Source organism: Monodelphis domestica, chromosome 7 (genome assembly GCF_027887165.1).
Source record: "Monodelphis domestica isolate mMonDom1 chromosome 7, mMonDom1.pri, whole genome shotgun sequence".
NCBI lineage: Eukaryota > Metazoa > Chordata > Mammalia > Didelphimorphia > Didelphidae > Monodelphis > Monodelphis domestica.
In genome coordinates, this window is record NC_077233.1 from 18595811 (window position 1) to 18622121 (window position 26311).

A 26311-nucleotide genomic window follows, 5' to 3' on the forward strand; every position below is an offset into this window, starting at 1 on the left:
TGTTCCTTGGAGTCCATACCGAGTCCATCCTGAGTTGGTGGCACTCCCAGGGGTCAATGGCCAGGGCGTCTTGACTCTGTGCAGTCTTGGGAAGCAGCGCTGTTGTCGCACTTGGTAGCACTAACCCCTTTTTCCCTCGATTAAAGAGTGATTTTGACTATTTAATAGTTCTGTGTTTTTTCTAGTTGACAGAAGGAAGGAGGGAAAGAAGGAAGGAGGGAAGGAAGGTAGATAGAGGTGGAAGGATAGAGAGATGAGAGATGGAAAGAGACAGACAGACAGGTAGATATAGATAGATAGATAGATAGATAGATAGATAGATAGATAGATAGATAGATAGATGGATGTATAGATGAGAGAGAGAGGTAGATAACTATTTCAAGGCAATTGAACTCTCATCTTACAACCCATTTAAAACCATTCTTCTGGGGCAGATAAGTGGTTGAGAGGTTAAAATGTCAGGCCTAGAGTCTGGAGGCCCTGGGTTCAAATTTGCTTTCAGACACTTCCTAGCTGTTTGACCCTGGCCAAGTCACTTAATTCTGTTGCTTAGTCCTTACCCTTCTGTCTTAAATTTGTTTTTAAGAAGGAAAGAGGTTTTTTTTTTTTTAATTAAAAAAAAATCCATTCTTGTGAGAGGGGTTCCAGGGGCCTTACCCAAAGAGATTAAGAAATCCTGGCCTCATAATGGGTGCTTAATAAACGGTTGACTGATTGACTGAAAGGGTGTGGGACCAAGGATGTGTCACAAGAGTCATAACACACAATGGCTCAAATGAAGAGACAAAATTGGAGTGGGAGGTAGGTGGTTAAGGGATGAGGCACTGGGAGAAAAGTCTCCACCATCCTTAAGTATGCAAATGCCACCTCTGGCTTTCCTGTGAGTCAGTGTAGGTGTCTTCCCTGCCTACACAAAACGTTAGAGCCTGAGGGCCCATTTTTAGGGTAAATAGTTTTCCTGTTCCTGCCTCCTTTCACAAATATTGGAGTCAATGCAATTCAACTCATATTTATGAAGCACTTAAGGTATGCCAAGAGAGAGGCGATCATGGCCTAATAGAGAACTATCCTCAGAGTTAGAAAGACTTGAGTTCAAGTCTCATCTCTGGCACATACAGGCTATCTATCTGTCTGTCTGTTTATCTTATCATCTGTGTCTGTCTACCCCTCTATTCCTCTCTATACAACCTGTCTATCTATCTGTCTGTTTATCTATATGTCTATTTCTGTTTTTCTATCTATCTGCCCGTCTATCCATCCATCCATCCATCCATCTATCTATCTATCTATCTATCTGTCTGTCTACCTCTCTATTGCTCTCTATACAGTCTGTCTATCTATCTGCCTGCCTGCCTGTCTGTCTGTCTATCTATCTATCCATCCATCTATCAATCTATCTGTCTGTCTACCTCTATCTAGTAGTAGTAGTAGTCTCTCTGTAACCGAGGATGACGATTGTCTTTGTGCATTTTCATCTATGGTGTATAGATGAGTGCACAAAGACACTTATGGGTGAAGGAGATTTAAGTGGAAAAGTGCACAGAGACAGTCCCACTCTCTCGGCTTTGGAAGCCTCGGCTTTGGAAGCCTGGGTCCAGTGGCACGAAAAGTCGTTACACCTGGAGACTCTCAGCGGCAATGGATAGCCGTGTTGTCTTTTGTGCTCCAACACTCCCTGAGCACTCCACAGTGCTTTGCTGCGTCGCCCTTTCAGCCGTTGAACATTCTTGTTGGTTTCTTCCCTCTGTTCGGCCGAAGCAGTTTTCACATGCTGGGTGAGCAAAGCCCTGGTTCACCAGGTGTCGACGACCTGATGGCTACTCTCACAAGGTTTAGCCGGCCTACCTCTCTATCTATTGCTCTCCATACAGTCTATTTATCTGTTTTTCCATCTATCTGCTTGACTATTTATCATTTATCTATACACACATGTTGCATATATGTATAATTATAACATTATAAAGATACACAAATTTCTTTTTGATATTTAGGCCAGATGACTTTTATTTTATTATTTTTTAATTGAAACATACCATTCTTCACTTTATTCCCTCCATGGATTTCCCTTAGTGTAAACAATACATGACTTGTTTCACAACATGAAAGTGATGCATACATTTCTAAATAAAGTATAAAAAATTCTACAATATTTTTTCACCATCTGGGTCCAGATCACACCTCCCATATTTGCTGGCTGTTCGATGACAGGCAAATCACTTCTTTCATAACCCAAGTCTCTTCCTCCTCATCTCCACCTCTTTGCTTACCTGACCTCCTTTCAAGTCTTAGCTGTCTCAAAGTCCCAACTTTTACGTGAAGCCTTTCTCAGTCCTCCATAGTCTTAGCCCCTTCCCTCTAAGACTATCCAGAGTTTATCCTGTCTATATTCTGTGCGTACACAGTGGTTTTATGTCTTTTCCCCTGTATAAAACATGATGGGACTTTAACTGATGTTTGTTTCTCATTCCAGAAAAAGAGACTGCTAATAAGCCACTGTACTGAGGAGCACAGGATCAAAGATGGTGACAACCCCTTTGGGGATGGTGAATATCACTGTCAAGGTAGTAGAAGATCTGTCTTGGGGGACTCAAGGAAGTGGTCTTTCAGCAAGTTCTGAGGCTGGACTTCCCTGTTTTCTACCTTTAAGCTATGAGTCTAAAATGTGTCTCTATTTGGCTTTAACTCTGGCTTGCTATTGCTATGATTGAAGTAGAAATCAGACCAGGGGATCATCTCTCCCTTTCTGTCAGACTTTTGTCCCCTCTTTTTTCTTCTTTAGTAAGGCAGCTTTCTGTTGTCGTGACTGATGGTGAATAACAGCAACATTGCTGCATTGCTCCTAGATGCTTGTAGGATATAAGCTACCTCAACTAGACCTTACATGTGAATCCAGGACTAATTGTGATTTTAATTTATACTTAAATTTATATATACATATATATGATTTTAATATTTTTAAATTTAATTTTCTCTCTCTTCTTGTTCTTGGGAGAATGGATTGATGTATTATTTAATGCTTTTTTAAAAAATAACTTACCTTTTGGTTTAGCCATACATCATGCTATGCCTCTATTGTTGATGTATATCCTCCTGAGGGGGGATTGTGTAATTATCCTAAAAGTCCAAAATCTAAGATCTTCTTAAAGCAATTTTGGGGAAAGATAATCGCCAGCACCCTGGACCAGAAAGCAGATCTTCTGGAGAAGATGCTGTAAGGATGCTTGCAGAAATCAAACACTACATTATAAGATTCAGAGTGAACCTTCCGATATAACAAACTGAACTGAGCAGGGCTGATCCCTCCATTTGTCCTGATTGTAAACACTTATGTCAAAAGGAGGAATGCTCCCAATGGCTCTTTGTCAATGTTCCTTCAATCATTTTTTTCTCTTCTTCTCTTTCTTTTAATTACCCAAATTGTAGTAACTCTCTCCATGAGATGTCCAGTATCTTTTGTACTCTTATGCACTTCTGGTGAGAAACTCCCAAATGTATAGATTCCATGTGTGGAGTGATTCAGGGGAGACTGACATGTTAATTTCCTGGTGAACCCAAAGTGGGGAGACTTAACATGCTGATCTCCCAAAGAATCAGGGGGAGAGGAATTGTATGAATTGAATATCTGGGGAATCTCAAACCCAGTCCAATCCTGGAAGACTCGCCACAGAGGGTGGATATAGGAGTCACAGAGTCCCATGTCTGGATCTACCAGCAGTGGCACAGATGTCCTGGAGTCTAGGAGGCCAAGGGATATGACGTATGGAGGCCATGGGCCAATGGAAGGATCTTGAAAGACTGGGAGAAGGACTTAGAAGGAAGGAGCTTTAAAAACCAGTGCCTGAAGCTCACACTCTCTCTTGTCTCTCTCCTTTGGCCATTCTCTGAGCTGCCCCAGTGCCAGCTTATCTATGTAGATCTGGCAAGTGGGGGACCAAGCTGGATTGGAATCTGGGACCTGATCTTACCTTAAGTTAGAAAGGCTGGAACCTTATTTCTCTCTTTCTTTTTACTAGTAAATACTTTGCAATTTAGTATAAAGATTCCAAGATTAATTTTTATTTGTAACATCTGTTAGACTATAAGTTCCTTGATAGCAGGGATATTGGGGTCTTCCTTTATATCTTCAGCATTTAGCACAGTGCCCAGCATACAGTATATGCTTAATAAAAAATTATTGGCTGGGGACAACTAGGTGGCTCAGTGGATAGAGAACCAGGCTTGGCGACAGGATATCCTGGATTCAAGTCTAGGTTCAGACACTTTGGAATTAAGTGACCCTGGGTGAACCACTTTACCCCCAACTGCCTAGCCCTCACCACTCTTCTGCTTTGTAATTAATATTTACTATCAATTTTAAGATGGAAGGTATGGGTTAAAAAAAATAATACTAATCGACTGAGTAGAGTTTCCTCAAATGTAACACAAAGAAAATGATATCTATAATATCTGTCTTACAGGGTTGTTCAGAGGATCAAATGAGATCCTCTGGAATAAATTTGGAATAATAAGAAATACCTGGAATAATTTTGCTGCCTTGAGAGGTGGCAGGAGGTAGTAGATATGTACTCATGGAGACCTAGGTTCAAATCCCATTTCACACTTAAAAGTTGTACAGCTCTGGGCACATCACTTAATCTCTCTGTCCTGGTATAAGATCCAAAAATAATAATAATGATAAATTATTGTTATGCACATAATACATGAATTATTATATCATAAATTATATTTTATTCTAGGTAACCTATTGTACATATTGAAAAGCTGAATGGCAGCTAGGTGGCACAGTGGATAGAGTGCTGGATCAGGAAGATTCATCTTTCTGAGCTCAGATATGGCCTCAGATGCTTAATAGCTGTGTGATCCTGGGCAAGTCACTTAATTCTGTTTGCCTCAGTTTTCTCATCTATAAAATGAACTGGTGAAGGAAATGGCAAACTATTCCATTATCTTTGACAAGAAAACCCCAAATGGGGGCACGAAGAATCCAGCACAACCAAAATGATTAAACAACAACTTTATGCTGAAGAGTGTCAAGGGGAGGGCAATCATAATGGTGAAATGCCTTAAATCCATCCATACCATATACAGATCACTAAAAGGAGATTACACTAATTAACCCGGAGAAGGAAAAAAGTCTTGTGCTGGTGGTTGTGGGGAAGGAATGGGGGTGAGAAGTGATGAAGAATGAGAACCACCTTCAAGAATTTGAAAATTTGCCATATGGAAGAGGGATCTGATTTGTTCCCTCAACCCCAGTGGTCATAACTAGGAGCAATGGATGGAAGCCACCAAAAAGAATATTTCACTTTGGTGTTATGAAACACTTCCTAATAAATCAATCTGTCCAAAGATGGAATGAGTTGCCTCAAGAAAAAGTGGCTCTTGGGAAGACCTGCATGAACTGATGCAATGAAATAAGCAGAACCAAGAGAACATTGTACACACTAACAGCAATATGGTGGAATGATCAACTGTGAAAGACTTAGCTAAGTTCAGCTAGACAATGATCTGGGACAATTCTGAAGGCCTTATGGCAAAGATGATATACACTTCCAGGGAAAGAACTATTGGAATCAGAAGGCAGATCAAAGCACATGATTTTTCACGTTAGTTTATTTATGTTTTTATTTGAGGAATATGGATTCATTTGAGTATTCCCTTACAAGAGTGAACAATATGGAAATATACAATACATGTATATCCCAGATCAAATTGCTTACCAGCTCCAGGAAGGGAGAAAGGGGAGAGGAAGACAATTTATATAACTTTAGAACATTTACTCGGAAGATTGTTACTACATATAACTGGGGAAATAAGATATCTTTACCAAAAAAAAAAAGAAAAGAAAAAGTGGCTCTTCCCCCTCACTGCAGGTATCTAAGCAAAAATTGGGTGACTGCTAGTTACAGATGTTACGATAAAGATTCTTTTCCAGATGTGGATTGGCCTCTGAAATGTTCCCCACTTGGAAATTCCGACTCTTCTTAGAGGCACAGGTCAAGTTTTACTTCTCCCATTGTGGGAATTTATTTTTCATCTATTTAATTAAATCTCATATCAAAGTTCTGGAGTAGAAACATCCCAGTTCCTGGATATTAGGGAGAATTACTGTCTGTTCTTGTTTCTGGGGTCTGGGTCAGAGATTACATCCAATCTACTGCTTTTTTGCATTTTCATTGTCTTTAGAAATCCCAGAGAATGCCTTCCCTTTTTGACAGAATTTGGTTAATAAATGAAAGGGATAAGGGTTCTGATCCCACATAGGTGCAAATTTTTAGTTGCCCACCTGCTGGGGTGGGGAAGGACTGAGGGACTGATAGACAGACAGCCTCAATGAACTATTCACCAATTAGAAATGTCTTGGGATGTTCAGGGAAAGGGCTGAATAATGAGTTCCCAAAACTATCTATTAAGCTTTCTTACCAGGATTTAGAGTCTCTGGTTATCGGAGAGGCCGTGGACCTATATGACACTTTATCAGTTGTGATGCTGGCCTGACCAATAAGCAGACATAATCAATAAACCGATATTCTTGCCCTAAATTGGCTTCTTGATATAATTTTAATCATAACACCACAAAGTCTTATAGCACCATCCCTTTTTATTACAATTGTTGTTTCAGTTGTGTCTGACTCTTCATAATCCCATTTGGGTTTTTCTTGGCAAAGATACTGGAGCAGTTTGCCTTTTCCTTCTCTGATTCATTTGACAGGTGGAGAAACTGAGTCAAATAGGGTTAAGGGACTTGCCCCACATCACAGAGCTAATACATGTCTGAGGCTGATTTTGAACTTACGAAGATGAGGCTTCCTTATTCCAGGTCTGGCACTCTAGCCACTGCACCACCCAACCACCCTTGCACCATTCCTCACCCCTACAAACCAACATGTGTTCACAGTTGGCACCATAAACTGTTACCATCATCACCTAATGGAATTTTCTTCTCCCACCCACTTCTCCCTCCCAGCTGAAATCTTCTTTATCTTCAAGTTCTTCCAATGGAGAAGAGAATGGGGCCGAGATAGGAGCCATGACTCTCTTTCTAGGCTGTCGTCATTGCAGCTCTCAGCACTCCTTGGGCAAACTTGTTTAACCAGCTACCAACCTGCCTCTCTTTCAGTTCAAGTTACACCATCACGCTGACTAGGCAATCCTGATAGGTGCTATAAAGCTCTCTGCGGAAATCGACACACTCTGAATCAATGATATGCCCACGAGCCACTGGTTCAGGAACCTTAGAAAAGGAAATGAGCTTTGTATAGCATGCCTTATGGATGAGTAAAGCCCTGGGCTCATTTAGTGATCACCTCTTTCTTTGCCAAGGACTCTATATAATTATTCACCAGAGAATACTGCTAGTCCTGGGCATCAAGAGTCCAGATCCCTTGGTTCTGGGTTCTACCATTTCCCTCCTTTTAAATATATTGACAATTTGATGCAAAAAAAAAAATGTGTCAAATTCTCACCATGTAGAAAGTCCCATGCTAGTCACTGGAGAAATAAAGGGAAAAACAAAAAAACAAAAAGGAAAGATCTCTGTCCTCCAAAAACAGAGTGGGGAGGACTTTATCTTCTTCAATCTATGGACCCTGTGGGCAGTCTGGGGAAGCCTAAGGATATGTTCTCAGCCTGATGTTCTTTAAATGCATAAAAACAAAGTACAGAGGATTACAAAGGAAACCAATGATCCTGAAATACAATTCAAAACAGGAATAGGATTGCCCATTAAAATACTTTTTAAGACTGCCTTTTGACCCAGCCATAGCACTGCTGGGTTTATACCCCAAAGAGATCATAAGGGAAAAGACTTGTACAAGAATATTCATAGCTGCACTCTTTGTGGTGGCCAAAAATTGGAAACCGAGGGGATGCCCTTCAATTGGGGAATGGCTGAACACATTGTAGTATCTGATGTTGATGGAATACTATTGTGCTAAAAGGAATAATGAACTGAAGGGATTCCATGTGAACTGGAAAGACCTCCAGGAACTGATGCAGAGTAAGAGGAGCAGAACCAGGAGAACATTGTATACAGAGAGGGATACACTGTGGCACAATTGAATGTAATGGACTTCTCTACCAGCAGCAAAGCAATGATCCAAAACAATTCTGAGGGACTTATGAGAAAGAAGCTATCCACATCCAGAGGAAGAACTGTGGGAGTAGAAACACAGGAGAAAAACAACTGCTTGATCACATGGGGTGATGGGAATATGATTGGGAATGTAGACTTTAAATGATCACCCTGGTACAAATATCAATAATATGGAAATAGGTCTTGATCAATGACCCAAGTAAAACCTAGTGGAATTGCTTGCTGGCTATGGGAGGGGAGAGAAAGGAAGGGAGAGAAAGAACCTGAAACATGTAGCCTTGGAAAAATATTCTAAATTAATTAATTAAATAAATTTTTTAAAATAAAAAAATTAAATAAAATATTTTTTAAAAGTTCATGAACTCCCCAAGTTTAGAACTTCTGTATTAGGGGAAAATGCCATGTGAACATTCTCTGCTTGCCTCAATTTTCTCAACCATAAAATGGGAATAATAGCAGCACCTACCTCCTAGAATTGTTGTAAGGATGAGATGATACTTCCAAAGTGCTTAACACAGTGCCTGACACACAGTAGGTGCTTTTTTGCTGGCTATCATCATTATTATATGTAAAAGTATAATAATAATAAAATATAATAAGTAAATTATAAGTATTAATAAAAGAATTATAAGCAAAAATAAGTAAATTAATATGTGAAATCTTACAAAGTAATTTGAAGGAGAGAGAAAATAAACATTTATTAAGTCCTTCATGTGCCACGTGCTTTACAAATATTAACTTACATGAGCCTCACAATAATATTAACAAGTAGGAAGTATTATTATTATCCCCATTTTATAAGTGAGGAAACGGAGTCAGATAGACATTAAGTGACTTGCCCAGGACTGCATCACTAGTAAGTGTTGGAGGCTGGATTGGAACTCACATCTTCCTGACTCCAGGCCAGGGGTTCTATGCACTGCTACCACTTACTTATTGAAAGATAAGAGTCTGATCACAATGTTTAGGCTGTAGATTTAGAACTCAGAGGAATTTACACATCGCCTAGTTCAACTTTTCTTTTTATAGATGGGGCATGAGTACTGGAATAATTGAGTAATTTACCAAAGGCAAAATAAAAAGGTAAAAAAAAAAGAAAGCAGAATCGGGATTTGAATGCAGGTCCTTTTGCATCAAAGTTAGCATCTGGAACTTTGTTTAGTGGGACTGGTGATAGTGATATCACAAAATGAGAATTCAAAGAAAGAAGGAAACTAGCATTTATTAAGCTCAATCTTTACAACTATTATCTATTTTAATCCTAACAACAACCCTGAAAGATAGGAGCCATTATTATCCCCATTTTACAATTGAGGAAAACGAAGCAAACAGGTTAAGTGACTTGCCCAGGGTCACACAGCTCTCTATTAAATGTCTGAGGCTAGATTTGAACACATCTTCCTGACTCTAGGACTAGCACTATCCACTTGCAACATCTAACTGCCTCTAAAGAGAAAGAAGGTCGTCGAAAAGTTTTCTCTTTTTTCTTTTCCTAGAAACAGACCAATAACACGGCTTCAAAACTGTAATGTCTTGGACTACATTTGTGGCTTCACACGCAATCCGTGTTTTCTCTCAATCTTTGCTCATGGGGCATGGTTGGGCTTGTTGGTATTTAACAACTTTAGAATAACTAGAAATTTAACAAACAAACCCTGCCACGCGGAGATGTCTACTATTAGAAGGCAATTTTCACAGTAGGTACCAACGAGCCAGAAAGCCCATCTTCCCCGAGGGTGGAGCAGTGGAATTGCTGGGCTTTTATCCTACTTCGGTGGTGTGTTTTGACCTCGATCTCATTGCAGCTGGGAATTTTCAGTACGGTAACTCCCTCTACCAATGCAGGGCTGGAAGTCATTATCTTAGAGAAGAGCCTGGAGAGGGGGGTGAAGGGAAAGGACTCCCCCAAGGTCCCACGGTCAATCTGGGTGGCTCTCCAGACTGGCAGTCTAGTCATCCCTATGCTGCTTCTCAATTATATCATTGAAAAGGGGTCGGGGAAGACCTTTGTGTCCAAATACATTCAAGGCTGCAGAACATCCTGATTGTAGAGCGACTGGGGAAAAGCTGGGGATGGGAAGGGAATGGGTTGGGTTTAGCTTTGTGGGAACAAAGTAGAGTCTATTGATGGGATGGAATGAAAGGGAGCAGCGGGTGAGAAAGCCACGGAGCCTCAGGGTGAGGAAGACGAAGGGCCATTTTTCTGTTTCTGGCAAGTCAATTAACTTTCCTAAATCTCTACCATGTTTGCAGAGGTTTACTCCCATTGGTAGAGAGAATCCATAATGGAGGAAGCCACCATGTCCAAGTCATTCTATAGAAACACATATGCACACATGCAAATACAGTGTGCTTTTTTACATAAATAATGGGATAGCATGGTCCTACGAAAGCAAAAATATGAAAAATAAAATGGAAAAATATATAAAGTGAGGAAATGAGATCAACAAGATAATAACATATGGGAGGCAGCTGGGTACCTCAGTGGACAGAGAGTCAGGCTTAGAGATGGGAGGTCCTGGGTTCAAATTTGACCTTAGACACTTCCTAGCTGGGTGATCTTGAGCAAGTCACTTAACCCCCATTGCCCAGACCTTACTGCTCTTCTGCATTGTAATCAAAATGCAGTATTAATTCCAAAGTGGAAGGTGAAGATTAAAAAAAAAAAATAGCATATATATTAATACAATTATACTAGGCAAGAAAGACAAGGAAGTATTATTAGTACATCAATGGATTTGGAAGGGGGCCTAAGAAAATATACTGTTTATTTTATTCAAATACATGTTATAATATTTTTCTATTCAATAAAAATGTAAACAGTTCTCCTATTATTTACTAATAGGAGATTTTACTAATCTCCTATTAGTAAATAATTTACTAATAGGAGAATTAGGAGTAAATAATTTACTAATAGGAGAATTTACTAAACAGTTCTCCTCCTTATTTACTAACTAGTTTTTGTTGTGAATATTCCATTAATAATAATAACAAACACAATAGAGCGGCTGGCAAGGAGAATCTGTCCTTAGAGCACCCTGCCAACCCAAGTGGAGGTTTGATGAGTTTGCTTCTAGAAATTCATGATGGAGGAGATTTTTCTCTTCCTGGATCAGAGCATGTGCAAGTATATTGATTGTTTCCTACTGGCTTACTGTCTGGTGATGGGAAGACTTTTCATTGGCCCAGGGTTCAAGCTAAGGTTTGATATAAAAGACACGAACAGAAGACATTCTAGAAATGACACGTACCTCTTACAGGGGAGAGCCCACACGGCCTTAGCTCCTCACCCAGGGTACCCTGTGGGCATACACACGTTGTGAAAGCTTTCCTTTTCTCTCTGGTTCACCTGCTCTTTCTTGATTTTATGTGAATGAGTATCGGAGATGAACAAGCCAAGCTACAACTTTGGGGTGCTTTCAAAGCCCAGAAGAGCCAGCTCAGAAATCCAACATTTGGGGTTCATAGAGGGGTCTTCCATGAGCGTAGCTTTGAGGAGCAGCTTGATTCAGCCGGACACTGAGCCAGCCTGCCAATTATGACACCCCGTCCTCTCGGCAAGGAGACTCATCCATTGGCTCTGCCGCTTCAATTGTGAGTCACAGTGTGTCTGGTGGAGATGGTGGTAACAAACACTTTGTTTGAACTCAGTCTCTTGAGGGACTGGGTTAGTAGAGAAGAATGGCCTTCCCATTTTATAGGCTATTATACTTCAGATATAGCTGGATTCTTCGGAAATGTTCCATTGTAATGCACTGTCCAAGCTTTTCTGGAATCGTGTCCAAAGGGCCATCCAACTCTGCTTATCCTCTGACCCAGCATGCTGCTAGGAGGTCTGCATCCTAAAGAAACTGAAGAAAAAGGACCTGCTCATTCAAAAATATTTATAGCTGCTCTTGTGTAATGGCAAAGAACTGGAAAGTGAGGGAAGGTCCATCAGCTGGGGAATGGCTGAAAAAGTCGTGGTATACGGTAGCAATGGAATACTATTTTGCTATAAGAAATAATGAACAAGATGAATTCGGAAAAACCTGAAAAGACTTATATGAACTAACACAGAGAGAAGGGAGCAGAACCAGAAGGCATTGTGAAAGATAACATGTATTGTACAATGATCAACTGTGAATGACCCAGCTGCTCTTAGCAATGCAAGGATTCAAGATGACCCAAAGGGACTCGGGGCAAAAAATGCTTTCGACAGCCCTAGAAGGAACTGTTGACGTCTGAAGGCAGATCCAAGTATACCATTTTTCACGTTGTTTCTTTTGTGAGTTTTTTTCTTGTATGTGCAATATATGTCTTCGTTCATGACACAGGGAAGATGGAAACACACTGCGTGACAGCACTGGTATAACTTATATCAGATTATTTACCATCTTGGACAGGGGAGAAGGAAGGGAGGGAAGAGAATTTGGATCACAAAATGTCAGAGAACAATTGTTGAAGAATGTTTCTATAAGTAATTTTAAAAATATAAAAGGAATAGACCGCAAATATTCCTTTTAAAAGCTAGCCTACATGAATTGGTTAATTGATGAAGAGGTCATGCAGTCCAATTGATACTAGGAAAATATTCATTGATTTTGACATTGGAAGGAACACACTGGATGGGGGGGGGCTCATAAGAAAAAACAACCCCCAACTTCCCAGGATACTAAGGATACTGCGCATGCTTGAAGGGAGAAGTAATAGCTTTGGAGATTCAAGTTGCCAGTACAAGTAAGATTTGAGATAGTAGCCTTAGAGATCTATGTGCTATATTAATGGGGAAAAAAACAATCAGAATGTAAGCTCTTTGAGGGTAGGGACAATTTTTCATTTTCATATTTCTTTCACTAGCAACTCGAAGAGATTATCATGGAGTTGTCAGTAGAGTTCTAGGCTTAAGTCATAAGCTGCTGACGTAAAGGAGTGGGGATTTGGTTCTCTGTGCTGGAACGGAGTTCTGAAGTCATCTACTCCAACCCCTTCATTTTATGGATGAGGAAACTGAGACATTTGGAGGCTAAGTTACACAGGAAGAGAGTGTCAGAAGGAAAAATTCAACCCAGGAATCAGGAAGACCTGAGTTCAAATTTCACCTCAGCCACTTCCTAGCTATGTGACACTGGAGGAATCACTTCACTTTCTCTTGATTCAAGCAACTCCCTAGCTCATAATGATTAAATTAGAGGTAGATTGTTCTCAGAATTCCACTATTTCCAGTGCTTAGCATAGTACCTCATATGGTAGGCATTTAATATGTGCTCATTGAGATTTTATTATCATTAATATTTTTCACAAGCCTCAGTTCATTTTTTAAAATTGTTTTATGCACATTCATCAGCTGTTGGGGGAGTTATGAACTGGTCCAATCATTCTGGAGAGCAGTTTGGAACCATGCCCAAAGGGCTATAAAGCTGTGCATGCCCTTTGACCCAACAATGCCACTATTAGGTCTGAACCCAAAGAGATAATTGAAAAAGGGAAAGGACCTACTTGTTCAAAAATATTTATAGCTGCTCTTTTTGTGGTGGCAAAGAATTGGAAATTGAGCGGATGCCCAACAATTGGGGAATGGCTGAATTACACATGGCATAGAGTTGGGATGGAGTTGTGTTATTGCCGTATAAGAAATAACATGTGTATGGCCCAGTTCTAATTGCTTACCATCTCCAAGAGGGGGGAGGGAAGGGAGGAAGGAAGGAGACAATTCAGATCTTATAACTTGAGAAAACATAGTTTGAAAATTGTTGTTACAGGTAACCAGGAAAATAAAATATCTTTGAAAATAAAAAAGAAAAGAAATAATGAAGGTGATAGTTTAAGAAAAAATATAGAAAGACTTCTATGAACTGATGCACAAAGTGAAGTGAGAAGAACCAGAAGATCATTGTTCACAGTTCCAACAATTTTTTGATGATGATCAACTGTGAAAGACTTAGCTATTCTGATCAATACAATGATTCAAGACATTTCCAAAGGACTCTGGAGAGTCTGCCTCCAAAGAGAGAACCAATGAATTCTGAATGCAAATTAAAGTCTAATTTTCTGGCTTTCTTTTTTTTCCTTCTAACATTTTTGTGATATGGCTAATATAGAAATGAGTTTTGCAAGGTTGCATGTGTATAATTGATATCATTTTGCTTGTCTTCTCAGTGGGTGGAGGGGCGGTGGGAGAGAGGGCATTTGGAACTCAAATTTAAAAAAAAAAGTTAAATTTATTAAAAAAAAACAAGTGTCCTACATCCTTTTAAAAACACCAGCTCATAAGAGAGCAGCTTGTGTGGTCACATTGGCGCTATATGTATATTCACCAAATTTCCCTCCTCCTTACACTTATTCACAAGCATATAATCATAATTATAAACTTGCAGCCTCCAATCTGCTAGTAGTGTCATAGTCTATATCATGTTCTTGCCTTTTGCCATTTGCATTTTTATCCTGATTAACCCTGTTATTGCTATTTGCTTTTTCCAGGACGTGCTTTGTCCCCCTAATGTAGACTAGACATTCCTCTTGGATTGGTTTCCCCATTCCAGTCCTCTGGTTTGTGGCTCTTTAGGTTCTGACAGACAGCACCTCAGTCGACCAGAGAGCTTTGTTTTGGTCCCCACTGGCCTTCCTCCCCAGCTCAAAGAAAAAGACAGTATCTCAGTATCTGTGGGACATTTTTCAGGAGCTGTTGGGTCAGAAAATTTGACACTGGAGCCCATCTGGTGACGAGACTCCAACAGAGGTCCTTGATAGGGTGATATTTTCCCAGTCTTTGAGGATGTACTGGAGAGTATGTTCTATTCAAAAAGTTGATGAGATATTTGGGTTCCCTTTAGCCTACAGGAGGCATCAGAGTGGGCCTTTTCATGTATTTGTTGATTGAGCAAACAGATGATTATGCAATGCTTTGATCTCTCTGAAAAGATGTTGTCATTGCCCAAGATTATTGAGTAAAATTGTCTCAGGTTTCTATATGGTGAGTAGCTGTCATAGCTTACACATGATCAATTTAATAGAAGGATCCACCTGGCTGGTTAAGCAGGTGACAGCTAATATGGCACCCCAGAAACTCAGGCTCCCAGTCTTTTACCCTGCCAAGGGGTGCCATAATGCATAGAGTGCTGGGTCTGGTGTCACAAAGACCTAAGTTCAAATCCAGTTAGAGATACTAACTGTGTGACCCTGAACAAGTCACTTCTATCTACCTCCATTACCTCAACTGTAAAATGGGAATAGCAGCTACCTCCTGGGGTTGTTGAGAAAAAATGAGAGGATATTTATAAAGCATTTAGCACAATGCCTGGTTTATAGGAACTTACTAAATGCTCATTTCCTTCCTTCTCTATCTTAGAATCAGACACTGAATTGATATGGGATATCATAGGCTACCAGCTCTCATTCATAGAATCTCCTGTATACTACATCAACCAAGTGGTTATTCAATCTTTTTTTTAACCCTTTCTTTCTGTCCTAGTAATGACTCTAAGATAGAAGGGCAAGGGCTAAGCAAATGGGGTTAAGGGACTTGCCCAGGGTCACACAGCCAGGAAGCATCTGAAGCCAGATATCAGCCCAGGTCTTCCTAACTCTAGGACTGGCACTCTATCCACTGTGCCATCTAGCTGCCCCCTATTCAATGTTTTCTTACAGACCTATAATGACAAGAAAACACCTCCTAAGACAGCTCATTCTACATTAGGACAGCTTGAACTCAAGAGAGTTATTCCTGACATTAAGCCTGGATTGTTCTATTTGTAACTTTTACTCTTTGCTCCTGGATCTACCATCTGCAGCCAAATAGAATAAGCTTTCTGCTAAGTCTCTTCTCCTGGCTTGACCATCACCAGTTTTTATAATTGTTTCCCCATGATACAGTCTCAAGACCCTTCACCAGCTCTCTTGCTCTCTTCAGGATGCTCCATGCTTAACTAATGTTCTTTTTTTAAACATGTCGATTCAATTTTCAATAATCATTTTCTGACATTTTGTGATTTGTGTTCTCTCTCTCTCCCCTTTCCATGATGGCAGGAAATATGATCTAGGTTGGACATGTGCTATCTTATAATACATATTTCCCTGTTCATCTCGTTGGGAAAGAAGACACATATCAGTGACACTAAAGAAAAAGGTGTGGAGGAAATAAAGCGAAGAATGGCAGGCTTCAATATCAATGCAGATTGCATCTGTTCCTTCTTTGGCAATAGGATAGCCTTTTTCATCATGGCTCTCTTGGGCTTGGCCAGAATCCTTGCATTGCTGATAACAGCCAAGTCAGTCACAGTGTATCGTTGTACGTTATTATTGTTACTGTGTACCATATTCTCCAGGGTCTGCTCGCTTCACTTTGCATCGCTTCATAAATCTTCCAGGTTTTTGGGGGGATCATCGTGGTCTTCATTCCTTATAGCACGATAGTATTCTATCACCATCATATACTACAAGTTGTTCCACCATTCCCCCAATGGCGGGCATCTCCTCAATTTCCAATTCTTTGCCACCACAGAAAGAGCCACTATGGATATTTTTGTATAAATAGGTCCTTCCTCCCTTTGATCCTTTGGGATACAGACCTAGTGATGGTATTGCTAGGTCAGAGGGAATGCACAGTTTAGGCCCTTTGGGCATGCTAACCAATGATTCTCAGAACTGGACACAATCCTCTGAAGGATGGGTGAGCCAGAGCAGAGCACAGAGCGATGACCATACCTCTAGAAATAAATCTGAAGCCCCGAAAATGCAGCCTGTGATACTCTCAGCTCCACATCTGGCCTTGACGCTTTTACCAATATGAATCCCCACCTTACTCTGACCAATGGACTTCTGGCCTTATCTCCTGTCTTGGCCCTCCCCCAAATTACCCCTCTTTGTAACAATCAATCATAAGTACCTACTATGTGCCAGGCACTAGGCTGAACACTGGAGAGACAAAAACAAAAGTGAAACAGCCTGTTGCTTCAGTGAGCTTACCAAGGGAGACAACATGAGCGTGCCTAGGTAGGTAGACAATCTATGTAAGGCAAATAAATATAAGGCAATTTGGAGGAAGGGGAAGCAGGGGAGAATCAGGAAAGACTTCATGGAGAAGGTAGCACTTGAGCCCAGCCTTGAAGGAAGCTAAGGAAAGTTAAGAGGTGGAGGCGATGGGGGGTGGGGGGGATGGAAGAAGCATCCCAAGTATGGGAGACAGCCAGTGCCAAGGTATGGAGACAGCAGAAGGAAGGTAGTAAAGGAGGAAGAGTTTGAAGAAGAGGTTGACTCTAGCCTTGGTAAAGGGGAGTAGTTTGTAATAAGACTGGAAAAGTTGGATGGGAGAGAGTTGTGAAGATTCTTAAATGCTAAAGATAGTTCATAGGGTTAATAGGGAGCCAGTGGAGTTCATTGAATAAGGGAGTGATCAGATCTATGCCTTAAGGAATGTAAACACAACTATAAAAAAAAAGTGTGGACCAGTAACATGGTAAGAGTGAAGGATAAACTAGTGGTCAGTCCATGTGCTCCATGGATATCCTTAAGAGGTCCCAAGAACACAGAGAAAGCCCCTAGCACACATATCAATGGACCCTCTATACCATACTATGTGCAGTCTGGCTATTACCACCATCTTGTCTCCAATGAAACTTTGGATCCTGCTTCTGAGATGTCTAGTAGGTGAACTTTTGTCTTAGTTGCTCCAACTGGTCTGTTTTTAGCCATATCCATGCTCCTGCCATCTTTTCCCACTTTCTAGTTCCCCTGCATGTATTGTTTTCCTCCTGTAGAATATAGGTTTCTTTTTTCTTTTATTATTTTTAAATTCAGAGATTTTTTTCTCAATTACATGTAATAATAGTTTTCAAGATACATTTTCCAAAATTATAAGATCCAAACTGTCTCCCTCTTTTCCTTCCCTTCCCTCATTCAGAGATGGTAAGCAATTTGATCTGGGCCATACATGAACACTTCCACATTGGTCATTGTTGTAAGAGCACACTCGTACAGAACCAAAACCCTAAATAAAACCATAAATACACTGATGCGAAAATATAGTATACTTTGATCCACTTCCATCTGATTCCAACAGTTCTTTCTCCGTAGGTAGGTAATATTCTCCATCATAAGTCTTTCAGGATTGTTCGAGATCATTGCATTGATGAGAGTAGCCAAGTTTCCAGATGAACATCATACAGTATTGCTGTTACAATGTACCATGACCTCCCAGTTCTGTTATTTTGCTCTGCATCCGTTCATGTAGATCTTTCCAGCTTTTTCTGAAATCCTCCTGCTCATCATTTCTTATAGCACAATAGTACTCCATCACCAACATATACCACAATCTGTTCAGCCATTCCAGTAGATGAAAATCCCCTCAATTTCCAATTCTTTGCCACCACAAAAAGGGCTGCTATGAATATTTTTGTATAAGTAGGTCCTTTCCCCTTTTTTTATTAACTCTGAGATACAGGCCCAGTTGTGGCATTATCAAATCAAAGGCATGCATTCTTTAAAAGCCCTTTGAACATAGTTCCAAATTGCCCTCCAGAATGGTTGGATCATTTCACAACTCCACCAATAATGCATTAGTGTCCCATTTTGCCACATCCTCTCCAACATTTATCACTTTTCTATACTGTCATATTGGTCAATCTGCTAGGTGTGAGGCAGTACCTCAGAGTTGTTTTGATTTGTATTTCTCTGATCAGGAGGGATTTAGAACATTTTTATATGATTATTGATAACTGTGATTTCTTCTTTATATCCTTTTACCATTTGTCAAGTGGGAAAAGGTTTGTATTAATATAAATTTGACTTCTCTATAGATTTGAGAAATGAGACCTTTACCAGAGAAACTTGTTATAACATTTTTCTTCCCAGTTTGTTGTTCTCCTTCTAATCTTGGTTATATTGGTTTTGTTTAGACAAAAGCTTTTTAATATAATACAATCAAAATTAGAATGTAAGTTTCTTGAGGACAGGGACTGTTGCTAATTTGTAGGGATTAGCACAGTACCTGGCACATTGTAAGCATTTAATAAATGCTTAGTTTCTCTCTCTCACACCTATAATCATCTAATCATCCATCCATCCATCCATCCGTCCGTCCGTCCGTCTGTCCATCTATCTATCTATCTATCTATCTATCTATCTATCTATCTATCTATCTGTCTGTCTGTCTGTCTGTCTGTCTGTCTTTCCATCCGTCTGTCTTTACATCCATCCATCCATCCATCTCTCTCTCTCCATCTATCTATCTATCTATCTATCTATCTATCTATCTATCTATCTATCTGTGTCTGTCTGTCTGTCTGTCTGTCCGTCTGTCCATCCGTCCGTCCATCTATCCATCCATCCATCCATCCATCCATCCATCCATCCATCCATCTATCCATCCATCTATCCATCTATCTATCTATCTGCCAGAATCCATATGAGATATTGTCAGCCAATATGGATGGGTTCTGATTTTCATCACAGCAGCAACTATCCATACTCATGAACTCAAGGACCTCTAAAGAGCTAGAATAATATAAACAAGCTGGATGATCAAGACTAATGGAATTTCTTGTTTTATGTCCCAGCATCTGATCATTTCAAAACTCCATTTTAGTTTCATGTTGAGACATCAAAGCTGATAAGGAAATAGCTCTGAATGTTTGCTGTTGGCTCCTACTAAGCCGGGTACCAGAGTGGGCATTCTCTCAGTAGCCTGGCCAGGATTCCTTGGCGTCAGGGATCCAGTCTTATTTTGTCCAGTGGTCAGCACTCACTCGTAAGAGGACTTGGTGCCCTAGTCCCATCCTGACTCACTCCATGACCTTGGGAGCACTTTTTTCAATTCTTTTCACTTCATGTCCTTCTTTGCAAACACAGGGCTAATTAAAGCCTCTTGGCCAGCAGTGTGGTGAGGTGGAACCAAATGGCTGTGGATGGTAGATTGGTTCGCTTTGGTTTACCTGAGTGGAAAATGCTCCAAACACACTGAATGAGAACACCTAGTACTTACTGAACAGCTAGGGACCACCTGGCCTCCAAGATAAGTAGAGTTCACTGTAAAGTCCTGTGTAGGGAAAAAACAAATACAAGAACCTCCCCCCCCCCCCCCGTCACCCTGCCCCCAAACATCCTCTATTGCAGGGACAGCAAATCTTTCCTTCAACATATGGTAGTGCCAGAGAAATGCATGGCTCCTGCTTTCCTCACCCCTTAAATGTTTCCAGCAACAGCCCAAGGTTATTTAAAGAACCCTACCCAGTACCATCAGTGAAATCTGTGCTGGCTACAGAGAAGCTAAGGCACTCTGGGAAATGTTAAAGTGGGTGAAAACAAACTTGGGCATGAGAGGAGAGAATGATGATAATAACTAACAATATAGCATTTTAAAATTTGCAGAGCAATTTACACACATTATCTCATTTGAACCTCACCACAATGCCAAGGCCAGGTATTATCCCCATTTTACTGAGGCTGAAACAAGTGATTTGCCAAGTATCACAACCTAGTAATCAATCAACAAACATCCATTTTGTGCCAACTATGTGCCACACCAGAATGCTACCTAGCTAGTAAGCATCTGGGACCTGATTTGGACTCAGATTATCCTGACTGTAGTTCCAGTACTTTAACTACAGAGATATGTAGCTTCCTTCATAAGAGAATATCAAACTGTAATAAGTTACCATGAGCCAATGTGGTACTGGGGATAGAAACCCATTTGTAAGGTGTAATGTGTTCTGGTTTCTTGAGGCCCCTGGAAAATCTTTGGGTTTTGACCCAAGCATAATGGGAACTCCAATAAAGAAAGAATTGGAGAAATGGTGCTAAATGATGGGCTACTGATGGAGGTGGGAGATCCTGGATGAAAGCCAGTCCCCTGGGGAAAGGGATGAGTTCCACCTGCTGGTGAACGAAGAGAACTGCAGGAAGTGAGCATGGCAGGGTGTTGAAAGGGATCTTTGACAGAGCAGCAAATGATCTCCATCTCTTAGGGCCCTTAAAGAGATACAGAGCAAAGACAAGGCACATTTCACTGTTGTTGACTTTAAGGTTAACATTGGAACTCAGGAATCCAGTGGGGCTAGGCCCTGTAATTTATGGCCCTAAAATATGGAAATCACATTTTCTGATTTCTTATCCCTATATCCGGAGGGGAACAATAAGAAGACTATGAAGGTCTTGAAGCCTGGGATGAAAAGTCTATCTCAGATGGAATTTAGAAGCTGCTTAGTAGAACAAATTGAATTATCTGGCCTCATATACTTCCTGGCTGGGTGACCCTGGCTAAGTCACTTAACTCCCATTGCCTACTGCTCTTCTGCCTTGGAACTAATACACAGTATGGATTCTAAGATGGAAGGGAAGGGGTTTCACAAAAAGGAATTGCATTAGACAAAACTGGAGTAACACCTGGTTAAAACACAGTGGGTTAACAGAAAAATGGGTAATCCTAGATAATAGTCATCGGAAAACAGGGAATTAAGGGAAACAAATGAAAGCAGAAAGGGGTCTATGGGGCAGCTGGATAGCTCAGTGGATTGAGAGCCAGGCTTAGAGATGGGAGGTCCTAGGTTCAAATCTGGTCTCATACACTTCCCAGCTATGTGACCCTGGGCAAGTCACTTGACCCCCATTGCCTAGCCCTTGCCACTCTTCTGCCTTAGGACCAATACATACTGAAGGAAAGGGGTTAAAAAAGAAAGGGACCTAAAGGATCACTCTGTACAAATCCTTCATTTAGTCCTTATTTTTTTATTTTTATGAATTTGACAAATAATAAACATTTTCATACAGAAAGAAAATAAATGAGGATTAAACATAAAATTGTAAATCTGTTACATAAAGCTCCTTTTTTAAAAAGTATATAACAAAGGGAGCAACTAGGTGGCTCAGTGGATTAAGAGCCAGGCCCAGAGACAGGAGGTCCTGGGTTCAAATTTGATCTCATTGTTAGCTGGGTGACCCTGGGCAAGTCACTTAATCCCTATTGCCTAGCCCTTTCTACTCTTCTGCCTTTGAACCAGTATATAGCACTGATTCTAAGATGGAAGGTAAGGGTTGGTTTTTTTGTTTGTTTGTTTATTTAGTATTTAACAAATTTATCGTTAGTTCCAAAGTTGTCCTGCTTGTCTCTGACATGCTCTAAATTGCTTTCAAATTTCCTACTTTAGAAATATTTCATTGGGGGCAGCTGAGTAGCTCAGTGGATTGAGAGCCAAGCCTAGAGATGGGAGGTCCTGGGTTCAAATATGACCTCAGACACTTGCTAGCTAGGTGACCCTGGGCAAGTCAATTAACCCCCATTGCCTAGCCCTTTCCATTCTTCTGCTTTGGGACCAACATACAGTATTGATTCCAAGATGGAAGGTAAGGATTTAAAGAAATATATTTCATTGATGTCTTTTTCTTTTCTTTTTGTTATCACTATGGCTACTGTCTTGCCTGGAGGTCTTGGGGAGGGGGGAGGGGGGCCCTCTCCTACTAGCCTCCAGGCCTGATGGATGCCAGGGCTGTTGTCCAGCCTGACAGCTTCTGAGCTCTCTCCCCTGCTTCTGGCACCCAGCGGTCCCGATCCTCCCCATCCTGCATGGGGGCCCTGCGGGGTGAAAATGAGATGGGATGTGGGTCCCTTGGGACCTCTGCCCTTTTTTTCTACTCCCCCAATGCCCGTGAACATGGTCGAAGAAAAGAAACCCACGCCTTGTCTGCGGCTGAAAAGCTCTTTTTCTGCCTCTCTGGCCCAGTAGAGCATTTGACTGATCTCTGCTTAGATCCAAGTTCTTAAAGCTTTCCAAGTTGCTTATGTTGGGAACACTGTCGGATAAATGGTTTTCCTGGCTCTTCTCTGCTTTAGGTCATGCGAGTCTTCTTCGGGTTTCTCGGAGTCTGTCCCTTTCCTCGTCCGCAATAAAGGGTTATTTCGTTATATTCAACTCCAGCTTTCCCAGCCATTCCCCAGCCCCGGCGGCTGGCGGCTGCCTTTAAGCTTCCAGTCATTTCATGCTGGCGCTCAAGCTTCCGCCGCGGCTATTCCGTGCGGCTGGCCCTTTCCTTCTTCGATCTCTTTGGGGCTGGGGTATATCTAGGGCTGCTTTTGCTGGGTCAAAATCCAGGCTCTTTAGTAGCTCGGAGGGCTGTTCCGGCTGCTTTCCTGAAGGACCGGCCAATGCACGGCTCCAGGAGCGTGAGCGCCCGCGCCCCTTGTTAGCACCCCGCTTTTGTTTTCCTCCGATCTCGGTCACTTTCCTTTGGGGGGGAGGGACCATCGCCGGCAGTCCGAGAAACGTGGGGGGGTGGGAGGGGGCTTGTTTTAGTGTCGCTTCTCTTTTCACTCGCGGGATCTGGAGCTTGTCCTCATTGATACCTCCACGTCCACTTTAGCAGTCTCCCAGCTCCTTTCTACCCCGCTTTCGCCCTCCTTCATGGGACTCGGTTCTCTCTACGTGCGGCACAAGAGAAGCTAGCTACAAAGCCTCTCATTTAACACTCTAATTTGAGCTTGTTTATGTAAGGCTTTCCGAGATCCTCCCCCCCCCCCCCCCCCGGCCCAATTAACCCGTTCCTTTCCCAACTGAAAACCAAGCTTTTCCCCCTGGAACCTCTTCCATCAGAACTGATTTTGGCTTTACAGACGCTCTTCTTCCGGGGGGGGGGGGGGGGCAGTTAACCCTTTCCTTCCTAACCTGATTTTGTTAGGCAGAAGTTGGTTTCCCAGCGGGCCTCCATTGAACCCGGTCTTTTAGAGGAGATGGCGGTAGCAGCTTTTCATTTTTTCAAGGAACCTCCCCCCACTTTAACCCTTTTCTTTGTAACTTTAAATGCACAAATGCCCCCCCTGCCCCTGGGTTTATGGCATCAAAACAGTCCATTTACGGCTCCCCGAAGGCATCTGGTCCTGGTCGGGTCAGGAGTCCTTCCTTCCCGCTCCCGGCCATGAAAGGTATCTGCTTCCTAGTTCCTCTTGCCTTCTGCAACCTGCCCTTTGCTATCTATTTTGCAGTTGGGGAAACTGAGGACCGGAACCGCACAGATGCCGTGGAGGCAGGCGAGCGGAGCCGGGGGCGGAGCTGGGGGCGGGGCAGAGGTTGCGCCAGGGGGAGGGAGGAAAGAGAAGGTGCTGCCCACTTTGTGTCGGCGGACGGAATCTACCGGCTTCCAGGATGCCTTTAAGGTGCGGACAGAGCAGCCTGCAAGCGAGCGAGTGAGCCCCGGAGCGCCAAGTGGGCAGTGCGACAAGCGGGGGCGACCCTGGGGCGGCGGGCCGAGCCGGCAGGAGGTGAGCGGGGGTCCGGCTGGGAACGGGTGCCCTTGGCCTTCTTGGGAGGGGGGGCTAAGGGGGAGGCTGCACAGGCGATGCCCCTTGCTCCGCCCCCACCCCCACCCCCCGCGGAGCTGCCACAGGGTCCTGGGGCGGGGTAGGGGGCCTCGCCTACTCACCTTTCTCCGGATGGATGCCAGGGGCAGCTGTCAAGCCTGGGCAGCCCCCAGCTGCCCTGACCCTCTCCATCCTTAGGGGCACCAGGGCCTCGTGAGGTGACAAGGCGATGGGATGGGATGGGGATCCTTCCTGGCTGGTACCCGGCCCGCGCACTGGCATCTCCTCAGGAACTTGGCCATCCAGCCCAGGGGACCCAGGATGCTGGAGGAGGGAGGCCTTCGGCCCCACCCCCACTCCGCGTGTCCTGGCCTGACAGGGCTGCTCTGCTCTCCGCTCCCGGGGCTTGCTGAGGACCTGCCACTTTAGGCAGGCGGCAGCGGCGGCGGCGGTGGCAGCAGCAGCAGAGTGGAGTTTGGCCCCAGAGCAGGAAGGAAGGTGAGAGGACCGCGTCTCCCAAAAGAGCCCATCCCGGCCTGGCACCTGCCTGGCACCACCCAGACTGGGTCCTTCAAGCCAAACGGCTCAACTGGCTCAAATTAGGAAACCGTCGAAAGTGATTTGCCCAAGGTCACGCAGATCGCTCCCAGTATCCGAGCAGCTTCCTTAGGGACTTGGAGTAAATTTAGTTCCACCTCCTCGTTTGGCAATGGAGGAAACGGCCCCTGAGAAGTGACCAATGGCCGGATTTGAAGCCAGCTCCTCTGCCTTCAGATCCGGGGAGTTTGTTTGGAGCGTGCCAGTCCGCAGAGCTCACATTGGCTGGAGGGTCTTTCTGGCCCTGAATTTCTTAGCATCCTGACTGAAGGTCTAAGGTAGCTGGTACCCCACCAATGTCAGGAAAAAACTATCCCGAGGCTCTTAGGAAGCTTTCCTGCCAAAGGGATTCCAGATGGAGGCTTCGCCCACCTTTCCCCACAGTGTGTCATTCATAGCGAACATGGTTCAGGACACTCCACCACCTTTAGGCTTTCAGGGAACAGATGTTTATTAAGCGCCTGCTGTGTGCCCGGGCTGCTGAGTTCTGAGAATAGGAGGACAAACAATGAAACAATTCTAGCTCTCCAGGAATTTCCATTCTAATGGTGGAAACAAGAATGCATACAAGAATAAACAAAAAGTTAATAAATACACATATATCCAAAGTAGTTCAATTATAGGTGGCTCAGTGGTTTGAGAGCTCCGCCTAGAGACAGCAGGAGGGCCTGGATTCAAATCTGACCTCAGATACTTCCTAGTTGTGTGATTCTGGGCTTAACCCCCATGGCCCAGCCCTTTCCACTCCTCTTTCATCAGGAAATGGCCATAATGGAAAAATTTAAAAAAGCCATTAGCAAAAGTTTCTCATAAAAGAAATTCACTGTTTTTTTCTTCTCCAACTCCCCCCATCCCATCCCCAGTCCTGATTCTTCTGATTCTAAAATGGAAGGTAAGAGTTTTAAATAAATAAATTATAGGTAGTCAGGTATGGAGGGCACTAGCAAAACTGGGACAATCAAAGAAGGCTTCCTGTAGAAAATGGCATTTCAGGGGCACTTCAGAGGAAGAGTGGGAATCTCTTAAGTACAAATGCCAGCATTTATTACTTATTCCAGGCACTGGGGATAATCAGAGCAGAGGCCCTCAAAACTAGAGATGGGGGATGATATCTAAGAAAGAGAAAGAAGGCCAGAATTTGAGAGGAGGAAGTCATGTCCATTGAGGCAGGGGAGAGAGATTGGGACTAACCTGTGAAGGTCTTTAGTTGTATTTTATGCTAGTGGCTGTAGGAGACCATTGGAATTGGTTGAGTAGGAGAATCATATGGCTTGATTTGCCATCGAGGGAAATGACTTTGGTGGCTGGGTGTAAGGAGGACTAAAGGTTGAGATTTGAAATGGGAGAGCATTCAGAGG

The 26311-nt window shown here is 42.5% G+C and overlaps 2 protein-coding genes across 8 annotated transcripts in view; one reads left to right on the plus strand and one right to left on the minus strand.

Annotated features, from left to right (window-relative positions):
* Positions 1–11897, minus strand: part of DNASE1L3 (deoxyribonuclease 1 like 3) — a 58470-nt gene extending 46573 nt beyond the window's left edge. Inside the window, exons 1-2 of the mRNA XM_056804286.1 lie at positions 11347–11897; positions 4516–4644 (exon numbers count right to left, since the gene is read on the minus strand). The gene's annotated coding sequence lies outside the window, so the exon portion shown is untranslated. The remainder of the gene's footprint in view (positions 1–4515; positions 4645–11346) is intronic.
* A 5064-nt stretch (positions 11898–16961) lies between these two features.
* Positions 16962–26311, plus strand: part of ABHD6 (abhydrolase domain containing 6, acylglycerol lipase) — a 67337-nt gene continuing 57987 nt past the window's right edge. For 2 of the 7 annotated variants that reach the window (XM_056804284.1, XM_056804283.1), the window contains exon 1: positions 16962–17065. The gene's annotated coding sequence lies outside the window, so the exon portion shown is untranslated. Of the gene's footprint in view, positions 17066–24138; positions 24318–26311 lie in introns of those variants that run through there. The other 5 variants (XM_016424417.2, XM_007499971.3, XM_056804285.1 and 2 more) reach the window with 3 other exon arrangements.